Below are 12,746 nucleotides of genomic sequence, written 5' to 3' on the forward strand. Positions count from 1 at the left end.
AGTCTCATGAGACAGGGACTATCTCTTTCCTTCTGTATTGCACAGCCTCAGATACCTTGATGGCACTCAAGAAATAGTAAATAATTTAAGGCAAATACTGTTGAGAGATCAGCCACATATGGAGTGTTTCTGGCCCATTTGATGTAGAGGAAATTCTGTGCAGGAAGTCAAAGAGGTGGCTAATGTCAGAGTTGGGGTTTACAGAGTCTCTGGCAACTTTCTTAGGCACATGTTAAAACAAGTGTTTTTCAGATTCCAGGGAAAAGCAACAGGCAGTATGCATTACTTGCCACAGACCTACATGTTTGTAGGGACCTTTTCCAGATAATGGTCTTTCATACGTATTTCAGCGTCTCCTTGTTTGGAAATTTTCTCTTTAATTTATGCAAAATCATACTAGTATAGGGAATAACCGTGTGTTACTTAAAAGTCACCTATATAAACATGGTTTTCCTGATTCCTTGTTACTAAATCAATGGATGCACACTGGCACAAATGCAGTACATGCATAGAACAGCTGTTCTGCTACAAGTAAGGGGAGGAGAGAAAGCCCAGATGTCCAGAACAGGGTAGTCTGAGCAGTCAGTCAACAGCCTTAATTGTTTGCTAGGCAGGGACAACTTGAGAGCTGCCAGAATAACTGCCTGTGGATCTCGCCAAGGAGCCAAATACCCTGGCTGAGATTATAATATACAGACTGGCATCTGGGCTCTCTGATTGTTATCAGTCCCTGAGCATGAAAGAGGAGGAAGCAGATAACAGTAATTGAAATGCTTTGTGCAACATTTGGAAATTAATAATTTTAAATATTTTCATAAAAAACAATCCAACTATTGGGCAAATAATTAGACAAGGGTTTTGAGAGAGGAAAGCAGTGCTATCAAAGCAATGTAAGACACCTTTTAAGGTAGTGTTGTTGAAAAGGCTGTGTATTGTTTCCTTTACTTAGATGTTTAACTCCTCACTGTACTTCTACTATTCAGTTACGCACCATGATAATTTCCATTTATTCCTGCAGGCTAAGTAGTTGCTGTTTGTGTGGAGAAAGGTGTATACAGTCAAGACAAACTGTGGCATGTGTGTGTCTGCATCTCAGTTTCCTCTTAAAGGCCCTGGGATACTCTTGTACTACAAAGCTGATCTATCCACTAGGTCTTCAGGAATGTTTGTTCTCACAAACTTTATTTCCTTTTTGCAAGCAGTCTTGTATGATGTGCAAGTGAGCAGCCTTAATGTAACATGAAAGTAATCAGCTCTGCTCTGTATATTTACCTTCTGATGCCTTATGAAGTGGACGATACATTAAATTAGGGACTAGGGTGCCTAGTCCTATATCTCCCCTAAAGTTGTGTTAAAATGTCTGTACCTCACCCATTCCTGTATGCTGCTAGGCTTCATACCTGGAAGCATGTGACACTGAATAGTAGTTTCATCTCAGAAAGGCTGGCCAAGCAAAGGGCAGAGCCCAGCTTTCCCAGAACCTCATCTATGGTTTTCTGCTTTGCCATTCTCATGTCACTTGACAACATCTAAACCTGCACCTGAGCTTGGTCATTCTTGGTTTCAGGTGTAAAGGCTTACACATCCTACTTTAGCCAAGTGGGGAATGGTAGTCCTTTTCTATCTAGGGGCTTGGAGTTCTGACTTATTTTGTGATCTTTTGAACACAAATGCATTTTTATTTCATTCTAACATCTGTAAACACTATACCAAAATCTGTTCCTAGAACTAGGAAGAGAAATTTCATGGCTGCAATCTGCTAGCACTGCTGCACTAATATGTACTCTACTGGCAAAGGGAACTTGTAGATGTAGGGATAGATCTCCTGTATATGAGCTGGTCCATAAAGATATGATAACTGCTTTCTTTCAATGCTACCTCATTTTTTCTGGAATGGAAGAGGTTGTAGTTGTGATTATTAAGTTTTGAGCTAAATCCCTTGCTTTTGTTACTCTCACAGAGGATGAAAAGCACCAACAGTATGCTACAGAAGAGTCAATGAAAGGATACTGGAATTATTTTTTAAAATAGATTTCTGTTGTTGAATGTTGTACTCAAAAATAATTTAAACCTTGCAGTAATATTTGGTTTGCAATGTGTTTTTCAAAACTATTTGTATTTAGTTTATTGTAGAATGATAGAATAATTTTGGTTGGAAAAGACCTTTCAGATCATCAACTCCAACCATTAACCTAGCATACTGTTTATCATTCAAAAATACACAGTTTGGGTGATGCAGGCCTAGTAGGTTCAACAAGCAAAGCAGAACAGAAGATGAAGTTTTGTTAGTGCAAGCAGAGTTCTGTAAAGACCAAAAATATTTCTATTGATTGTTTAAATGCCTTCTATTTCAATAAATTAAGTTATTTTTCAAATTAAAGTTAGTGCTTACATGACAAGACTCTACTGATCATCTGTAGAGCCTATCACCTCTCTGTCCCCCATGTTTAATAGCACATTATAAGAAAAAAAAAAACTGATTGAGACCGCAGGTCCATTTGTTCATCTCACATCCCTCATACTAGGTGTAATAGATGTGATAGTAATAGATGACTAAGAAAAGAATATAGAAACAGGGCAGTATACTATAGTATTTCTTCTCCATACCTTCTCAATTCTTGTATTGCAGCTTGGGAACTTCTTGAACCTTAAGTTATATCCAGTTGTTTAATATCCATAATACATTTTTATTTGGTTAATTTGATTACTATTTGAATGCATCTATATTTCTGCATCTACAGCAGCCTCTTGCTTTGATTTCCTGGGCTGTTTAGGCACTAGGTAGAAATCTCTTTCATTTAAATTTTGCTGAGTTTATTAGGGACCAATATTTTTTCCTGCTAAATGGAACATTCCAGCAGTGTCAATCTGATCAGCTCAGCAGACTGACCAGTGTATTTTACTTTTGATTGTAAACTCTTCTTGAGTGAGAGCACCACTTGTGTCTTCAGTACCTGATTCCCTTGGGTCAATTGGTAAGAGTTCTTGCAGTAGACTGATAATCAGTCTCATATTTGGGGTTAGCAAGTAATTTCCCTGGTGTCAGACTAGCTGGGACTGTGCAGGGTACTTTGGCTTCCTTCTCTATGGAGAGGAGGGTATCCTAGCATCCTAGGACACTACACATTTTCATTGAGGAAGTCCCCTGCTATTTTAAGAGCCTAGGAAAATTAATTTCCTACTCGTGTCCTATTTAACATTGTTGTATGTGTATGTATTTTTGTTAGGTTTCAGACAGAAAGATGAGGGGCCCACTGAGCTCAGTGACATGATGCATGTGTTCATGGATTCTTCTGAACTAAGTATGTATTATGTGATTATCTGTCACTGTGAAGACCTGGATTCAGTGACACGGGTATCCTAGATTTGGAATAAAATATTTCACAGATAATAAGACATTTTAATTCTAATAAGGCAATTCCAGCTTTTTCAAAGCGTGATTGTTACCTTTTTTTCATATTGGCATCACGTTTGCTGTTTTGACTGTTAAATGTTTCTTCAAACCCTTAGCTCTGACTGCAGCTTTGCAGGAACAAAGACTCCAGTTGTCTTATGCTGCTTTCTTCTGCCAAAGTACTTCAAAACTTTGGCCATTGTATTTCCCTAGGCAGCTTTTCATCTTTCGGCCTCAAAAAGGATTCTTATCAAACCTGTCTCACAGAATAAGGAAGCAATTCGTTCCATAGTAAGCACCATTGCTAGCCCACTGTCCTCTTCTACCAGAGAGGTTGGGAAGGTTTTACCCTCTGATTATGCACTTTAGCATGGAGAAACTTCAGATTCTTTGATCCAGGTAAGATCTGACCAACAAAGACTTGTGCTCAAACTCCTTTTTCAATGGTTATTCATCAAGAGATCATATTTCATGCTCATAAACATGACTAAATTCTTCGTCATGTAATGAAAACAATTTAAACCTACCACATCAAAGTGGCATGGAGATGAAGTAACTGAAGATTTTCTTATTCTTACTGGAATCATCTGCTTTCTACAGTAGAACGCAGTCTATGTTGGGAGACCTTGATTTGCAGGAAATAAACTTTTGTATGACTGTCTCCAACCTCAATGTTTCTGCTTGGAGAAGGACAGCACAGGTTGTCTAAGGCTTAACTGAGAACAGCGATCGTGTGGTGAGAAGCCTGAAGAGGCAGTATTCCTATCTTTCCTGGCTAGAAAACTACTGCCTTTTCCCCCAAAACCTGCTAGGTTAGATTAAATTAACAATGGTGAGATCTTTGTAGTAACCTGTTATGTCCTGAGCCTGTAGAATATACTCAGGACATATTTGAAGCTTTTCTCTACCAAAAAGAAAATCTTATCCCTTTTTATAAATGAAAGTTCAAATTAACTCAAAATAACAGCTCTTAAGGAACTGGAACAGAAAAAAAACCAAACAAACAGAAACAACAAAAAACAAACCAGCTAACATTGTGATCTCACATTATTATAATATCATGTAATATCATAAGGGTTGGTACTGGGACCAGAGCTGTTTAACATCTCTGTTGGAGACATGGACAGTGGGATGGAGTGCACCCTCAGCAAGTTTGCTGACAACACCAAGCTGTGTGATGTGGTTGACACATGGCAGGAAAGGGAAGCCATCCATAGGGACCTTGTCAGGCTTGAGAGGTGGACCCATGACAACCTCATGAAATTTAATAAGGCCAGGTGCAAAGTTCTGCACCTGGGTCAGGGCAATCCCAAGCACAGTTACAGGCTGGACAGAGAATGGATTGAGAGCAGCCCTGAGGAAAAGGTCTTTGGGCTGTTGGTTGATGAGAAGCTCAACATGAGCAGCTATGTGCATTTGCATCCCAGAAAACCAACCATGTCCTGGGATGCATCAACAGAAGCATGGCCAGCAGCTCAAGGGAGGTGTTTTTCCCCTTCTGCTCTGCTCTCATGAGACCCCACCTGGAGTACTGTGTTCAGTTCTGGAGCCCCCAACACAGGACAGACATGGAACTGTGGGAGTGAGTCCAGAGGAGGGCCAGAAAGATGATGAGAGGGCTGGAGCTCCTCTCCAGTGTAGACAGGCTGAGAGAGTTGGGGATATTCTCCTCCTAGTGGCCTTCCAGTACCTGAAGGGGCCAACAGTAAAGAGGGGGAATAACTTTTTGCAAGGTCATGTAGGGATAGGAGAAGGGGTAATGGCTTTAAACTGGAAGAGGGTAGATTTAGGCTAGATAATAGGAAGAAATTCTGCAGTGTGAGGGTGGTGAGACACTGGCACAGGTTGTCCAGGGAAGTTGTGGATACTCCATCCCTGGAAGTGTTCAAGGCCAGGTTGGACAAGACTTTGAGCAACCTGTTCTAGTGGGAGGAATTCCTGCCCATGCAGGGGGATTAGAACTAGATGATCTTTAAGGTCCCTTCCAACCCAAACCATTCTGGATTTCTATGATTAGTCAGATTTGACCTTGCCCTACCCCCTATCTTCCCACCTCTTCCCCCCCTCCCCACCTTTTCTTCTTTGCTTTCTGTTTGACATTTATGGTTAAAATGCCTCTTCTGTGACACTGCCATGAAGTCCTAATTTAGAAGGCAACTAAAGGCAATTTCTTAAGCAGGCTGATGTTGGTAGAGGTCACTTAAGTCCAATAGTAGCAAATAAAACCTTGTGTAATGTCTGCCTTTGTCACAAGGGTGGCTGTCAATAAAAACTGCATTTTCTGCCTCTGTTGTTTGCTGTTCTACTGCCTCCCCTTTAGCTGTGTATTTGTCTTGTATTTTTTTCAAGGAAGCAACACTAACAAAATTCCTACCCATACCAACAGTTGCTGAAAGGACAGTTCTTGTCATCTTTCATATCCCCTGAAAGGTTACCAGGACTATTTCCCCTTAAAAATATCTCTACCTGTCAAGGGTACTATAGAAGTTGAAGATCAGAATCTTCTTTGCTAAGTGTTGGGCAGTGACAAGGTAGGCAGTGCCCAGGCTTATTTATTTCAGGAAAATTAATCCAAAATAATTTGTCTAAACACTGAACTTCAGGGCTTAAGCACGATTTCCTTGTTTCCATGTTTTCACCATGTACAAAAATGCCCCACAAATTGTCATACATCAAACAAAACATTTCATTTAACATGAAATGAGTGTCTTAAGTCAAAAAAAACCTTCCCGGGTGTTCTGATTTCAGGTTGACTTCTAATTTAACTTTTGTTTTGTTTTGTTGGGGTTTTTTTTCAGTCTGTATATTAAACCACCAGTTGGTACTTTCCAAAAGCATAAACCAAGATCCAACATCTTAAAATTCTTTTTCTCAGTACTGCAACTGAGAACAAAATGTCTCTCTGGAATTTTACTTTCTCCCCACACATCTAGGGAAGAGCAGCGGGGAAAAAAGAAAAATGAAAGTGATCAGTCTCAACATCAGTGTGTATCTGTAGCTAACTTGCATTAGTTGATCATTATTAGTTAGCTTTGTTCTGATTCTTGTCAGGTTGACACAGTAATTGGAAGAAAAATCCACCTAAATGAAACACAAGGGGAGTGGTTAGTTAATGCTTATTTTGCATTAGCCTAAACATATTAGAAATGCAATGAAATAAAAACTCCCTTGCTATCAATATTTAGTTTGTTATAAGAAAATATAAACAGAGATGTAACCCCGCCTCTATATAACAGTCTACAGAATGAAATTACTGGGAAAACAAAGAAGGCACTGGAAAGGAGTTGATAGACTATACAGAATACCTTGTTAGTGAGAGTTAGTTGCCTGACAACCTTGTGCTAGTCTCATCTCTTTTTGCCCATTTGTCTCCTGATGGCATAGGTCTAGGTCTGTAAAGTAGATCCAAAAATCTCTCATGCTTTCCCTCTTTTGCTCTTTTCTTTCTCTTTTTCTTTCTCTCTCTCTTTTTTTTTTTTTTTTTTTTTTTTTTTCCTTTCTTATTTCTAACTTAAAATAGGCATTTGGGCACACCCTTTGATCATTTAAGGGAGAAGAAGTTCTTTTTCGTGTTAAAAGTGTTTGGCCTCCCGGAGTTTTATAGAGAATATAGTATGGCTAGATACATTGTGAATCTTTAAGTACCCCTGGGGTAAACTGATCAAGATATGTAAACTTCTGTGGCTAGCAGCACATGAGAACAGGCTTACCAACATCATCTGACAGCAGCTTCTAATTCCTAGCCCAAATTATGAGGTATCCTTTCACAGTTGGGCAGGCTGAGTCTGGAGAGAGCCTTACCTATCTTAACTGGCTGGCCTCTGTTTATCATAAGGTATGTAGGCAGAAGCTAAATATTGAAACTTAAAACAGATTTCATTTATCCATAACATTCACTTGTCACTGTAGACAAACAGGTGCTAATAAGTACCAGGAAAACACCGATACTTTAAAATAGATTTAGCAAATCTCCCTTTCTTTGTTAATTTGTGTGTGCTATGCAGGAACTGAATTCTGAATGTACAACCAAATGTTAAAAAGTTGTTTCCAAGCCTTACTCTCTCCTCAATGAGACATCAAACTGTTGTCACCCAATCCTTTTTACTGTATTTTTTAGTTCAATACTTTGATCATTCCCCCCTGACATGGTTCCTGCTGTACCAGATTAGCTAGCAGCAAGTTGCTGGTGAGATGAAAAAACCTTTTAATGGGGTCTGTTTAGTACTTCATCTGTACATCATTTATGTAAAGAAAGTGTAACCAAGTCACAAATTGGCAGATGATTTCTTAGACATTTGTGTTGCTTCTGAAATCATTATCCAACTTTGTCTTCTGCTAAATATTCTTCAAAATGTTGAGTTATTTTTTTTTAAGGCAAACATAGAGAAGAAGAGTGGAACGAGCTAACTGAATATTTTCTTTGAGCAAATTAATATACCTCTTAAACAAAGGAAATACACTCCCTTTGATGCACTGAAATCAGTAAAGCCACTGATACAGTGCAATAAGGAAAGAGACTGATGGAAAAGATGGGAGTTGGTACAAGTAGCAGTGGAACTGTTTAGGAGAGAAAAAGTAACAGAGATGAAAAGACGGTCCCAGAAAACAATTAGGGTTGTAGCAAGAGACCTAAGGGAAACCCAGAAAAGCATCTTACAGTACACAAAGGCTTTGAGAAAGGAAACCATGGTATTATTGCTTGGTTGAGACTATTTCTACATTACTTTTTGTTGGTAGAAGCCAGAGCCCTGGAGAAAAAGAGAATTGAGGTTATTGAAGAAACAGGAGGAAAGGTCGTTTTGAGGACTCCAATCTGATTAAAGGTCAGGAAGCAGACAGTTGGGTTTTAAGGTCACTTCAGGAAGGAAAAGAGTCAATAGAGGAGACTCCCAGAGTTCAGTGCTAGTACCATTCTTATTCAGTACCTTCATTAGTGACCTGGAGAATGAAATGTGCAGTGAAATCTCATTCATGAACAACACTATGCTCTTTCAGGTTTTCAAATGCCACACCAATGATGAAGAAAACTTGGAGAAGATCTTGCAAAATTAAGTGAGGCGACAAAAATGCATGACATTAACTTCATTATAGATAAATGTACAGTAATGCATCTGCAGAAATATTTGATTTAAAATATCTGTGCTGCAGATCTTGTAGTTGCAACTCAGGAAAGAGATCTCGAGAGTTATCATTGATTTCAGCTTTCTGAAGCAATTGGCTCAATGTGCAGAGTCAGCCAGAAAAGCAAACAAAGCATCAGGCATCAGCAGGAGGATTTCGAGATTGAGACAGGAGGTATCATTTTGCTGCTATGTAAAACCTTAAAGAACCCACATCTGAAGTTTAATGTGCATTCTGGTCTCTGTAGAGGACACAGCAGAACATTGCAAGGATAGGCTAAAATGGTGGGGACTTTTCACCTGGGAGAGATAAAAACTGAATGTGTGAAACCTGATGTATGCAAAAAATGCATCTGTTATTCAACAGATATGGCAGCAGTAGATCTAGGGACACTCACTGAAAATAGCAAGAGATAAAAACAGGTGGAAAAAAGGCATTTTTTTACATGGTGGATAGAGGACTTGTGAAACTGTTGCCACAGGAGATTGTGGAGAGAAGACATGATGTCATCACAGGTGGGAAAGTGGCTAGGAGAAATTCCTGGCCCACAGGGCCAAGGCAGATACTAGAGACAGAGGCAGGGATAAACTTCTGAGATCCCTAATCCACTGATAACAGCTGCTGGTAGAGCAGGTGAGGAATGAGCAATGGAAGTTTCCCCCGATAGTTCTTTGCGTTTTTGCTCTGGTTACAATCTAAGTAACACATATGAGTGCTGGGAATGCAGTACTTTGAGGGTTATCTGTAACCTGTATTTGGGTTGAGCAGTAAGGGAGGCCTTGAGCAGTGCAAGGATCAGGGTGATTTTGGTTGCAAAATGGAATGGAAGGTTGCAAAATGTTTGCAGGGAAGTAAATCAAATGAGTGCTTTAAACTTGGTGTAAAAAGACTCTCCCCCGGTTTATGTGGCTTACATGCATATTTATGCTTCTCATGTATCCATTAACACTGTCATGTTTCTATTCTGAAATGATCTGGTATCTTTTGTGGATTTAGCTGCTTAGATGTACCTATTTCCCTGAATTTTTTCCTGTATGCTTTTTGTTGTTATGAATATCTATTTTGTTACTGTGGCTTTCAGTAAGTAAATGACACTATATAAAGCAGCTCAAAATTACAGTTTTGTAAATAAAAATTGTGAAGTTTAATTTGGATTTTTATTTATCTCAGTCTTCAAAATAGCCATGCCTGGCTACAGCCCCAAACTTTCCTTTCTGTTCCAGTTAGATTTGCTTTCAAATAGTTTTGCTGTCTGAAACATTCTCTTTAGTGCTACACTTGATGCGTTACTGCTGCAGGGAAAGAAAAAAAAAAGTTTTTAATCTTCCACATTTGCAGATGATGTGATTCCAAGAGAGTTTCACCATTTTACAGATGTGCAGGTCCCAGCTGTTGTCACAAGGTTGCATAAAAGCATGTATTTTAGTTTATTAACATTTGCATTGATTTAAAATGTTAATGATTTTGTTCGTCACTAAGAGACATCTACCTTGAAAGCTAAAGATAGATCATCCTTCAAGTTTTTTTCATCCTGTTTATGTGCAACTTGCAGCATATCAGTTCCAGTGTTAATTGAGTTGTGACTATCTAAGAAATATTCTGAATTTGTTGAGTGCATATTTTTGTGGTGGACTTTTGCTGGCATAGATTTGTTAGCCAGGTAAATTGTGCTCTGCTGGCTCCTCCCACTCTGACTCATGTGTCTGGATTTCTCTGAAATGAGGTAAGATAATACCACCCTTAATTTTTTACGTTATCCCATTGCTACCGGTGAGCAAAGGGAGCAGAGAGGAGCATATATCTTTGTTATGAGTGTTCCACTTAATATTCTGCTATATTTGCCTAAATTGCTAGTGAAAACCAGGCTTGTGCTGAAGTGTGAACTGGACTTTGCTGTCTCTGCTGTGGGGGCAGTTACCTCTGCCAGGTGAGTGGGCTAAAGAACTGCAGGCAATAATGTCTTGCTGCAGTTTTCTTTGCCTGAGAGTCAGTCTGTTATATCTAAAAAATGGATTTTTGTTAGTGCTTCTTGTTTAACTCTCGTGAGGATGAGGCTGTGTTAGATTTTTGTCTGTCAACATAGCAACATCTGCTGTAGAAGCATTACAGTGGTACAGAGCATAGTATACTTTATAGTATGCAGGCATATATAACCTGTTTATATAACACTAATGGATACTAGTATATATATGGTCTCATTGATGTTTAGATATGCTCCACTTGAAACAGCTCAGTGTGGCTCACCCAGGAGAGCAGGTATTATACTTTATTGATTGAATTGTTTCTCACTTTAATTATTATTGCTCTTATGAGTCACAAGCTGCTAATTCTACTTTAAAATCTCAGGAGTGTATTTCACATAATTCCTTTTCCTCCAGCAGGTGGAAAAGGTGGAACCTCTTTAAAAAGATGTTTATAAAGTTCCCTTATACACCAAAAAAAGTCTTGAAGAAAATGTCAAAGTACTGGGCAGAAGCAAAACCTTGCTGCATTTTTTCTGATCGTTATAAAATATTTTTGTCATGTAATGTGAAGAGAAGAACCAGACTGCTGTTATGTTGTGTCTCCTCCTCCAAAGGTTTATGTACCTGCATTAGCTTTCTGTAGAAAAGCATGATCATGGCAGCTCAAACCAAGACTCACCCTTGAGATGCTAGGCAGGTAGGCAGATGGTGTCACATTCTGTGTTGGTGCAGCTATGTTAGCAGTGACACCTGAATGAGCTAGTTTTAACCTAGTTTATGGCTGCTTCTGAGAGCTAAAGCCAATACAAAGCAATCAGACATTGAGTCAGGCTCAGTTGTAGGTCTAAGAGTCTGGTGAACCGTCTGTTTCTGTAGCATTTCTGTAAAAAGGAAACCAAAAAGATGTTTGTATGAATTTTGCCTGTGAATGTTCTTAAATTTTAGGTCTTTAGATGTTTTGGCAATGTTTCTGGGTACACACCCCTTCAGCCTCAGGATATAGCAGTGAAGGTCTGGTTGTGCTACTTTGTGGTGCATCAGAACAGGGGTGCTTCTTTGGTGCAGACACCCTCTTCCCCGTGCTGGCATGTTTTATTTTAATACAAAAGTCACCCCTAGCTGTTAGCCTTGAAAACAGGCACTGGATGCAGGGACCTGAAACAACAGCCCTGACAGATGTGATGGGCCCGTTTATGTCAACAGTATTAATACTGATCCTTAGTTATACTGTAAATGTCAGTGCTGTTAACTATTTCACTGCTCATCAGAAGCATGTTAGAGTAGGATTTTAAACGGCTTCCCAACTTATTAAGAGCCTGAGCTTATTTGGAACCACTAGTGCCAGTGTGGGAGATAAACAACCTCTATACCTTAATCAGAAAGGAGCCGATTGTCCCATTCAGGCAATAAGTTTTACCACTTTTGCTTTCTTGTTGCCCTGGTTTGAGCCAGGATGAAGCCAATTTCCCTTTTACTGATTTATTTAATTTTTTCCCCCCACTTCAATAAGCTCCCTTTTAACTAGCAGTAAATGTCCCAGCTGGGTCTGATAACAAACACTGGAATGTTTTTGTTACTGCTGGGACTACAAGGTCGTATCTTTGCTCTGCCAGCTCAGGCACTACAGGGAGATCTATGACCCCCCTGTAGGAGGCTGAGTTAGTCAGACAGCAAAACTGGCCAGAGATATTCCATTCCATGTATCTACGTAAGCTCAGAGGAAGGTCAGAGATCCCAGAAGACAACTTCCTTCCTGTTTCTTCTTCCCTTCTCTTCTGTCCATGGCCGGCATCCGGGGAGGACTCTGTTCATCCATCACCATTGACCCCTGGGCTCCAGCTCTCCTGACCCTCATCACTCTGTTCTCTCTCTGGCAGCTCTGGGACTTTTTGAGACTGTTCACAGCTCAGGAGATGCTGTGGGAGTTGCTGGGGCTAGGTGAAGCAATAGGGGTTTGCACATTCCTGAACACATTTGGATATAATTGTACATATTTTCTTTTATCATTAATGTTTAATTAAAGCTGTCTAGTTTAGTTTTCAATCCAGAGAGTCTCTCTCTCATTCTCTCTTTCCTTCTCTACCTGGGTGGGAGGGGAGCAAGTGCATTGCTGTCCTGGTTTAACTGCCAGCCTTGAGTCAAACTGTGATACTTGTGTTTCCCTGTAGTTGCCATTATTTTCTTCTGGTGAAAAAGGTTAAGAAACACATTGTGATGTACAATGTTTATTGAGATGTTGAATATGAGGCAGCCATAAAGCTGATTGA

Source organism: Chaetura pelagica, unplaced genomic scaffold (genome assembly GCF_000747805.2).
Source record: "Chaetura pelagica isolate M959 unplaced genomic scaffold, ChaPel_1.0 scaffold147, whole genome shotgun sequence".
NCBI lineage: Eukaryota > Metazoa > Chordata > Aves > Apodiformes > Apodidae > Chaetura > Chaetura pelagica.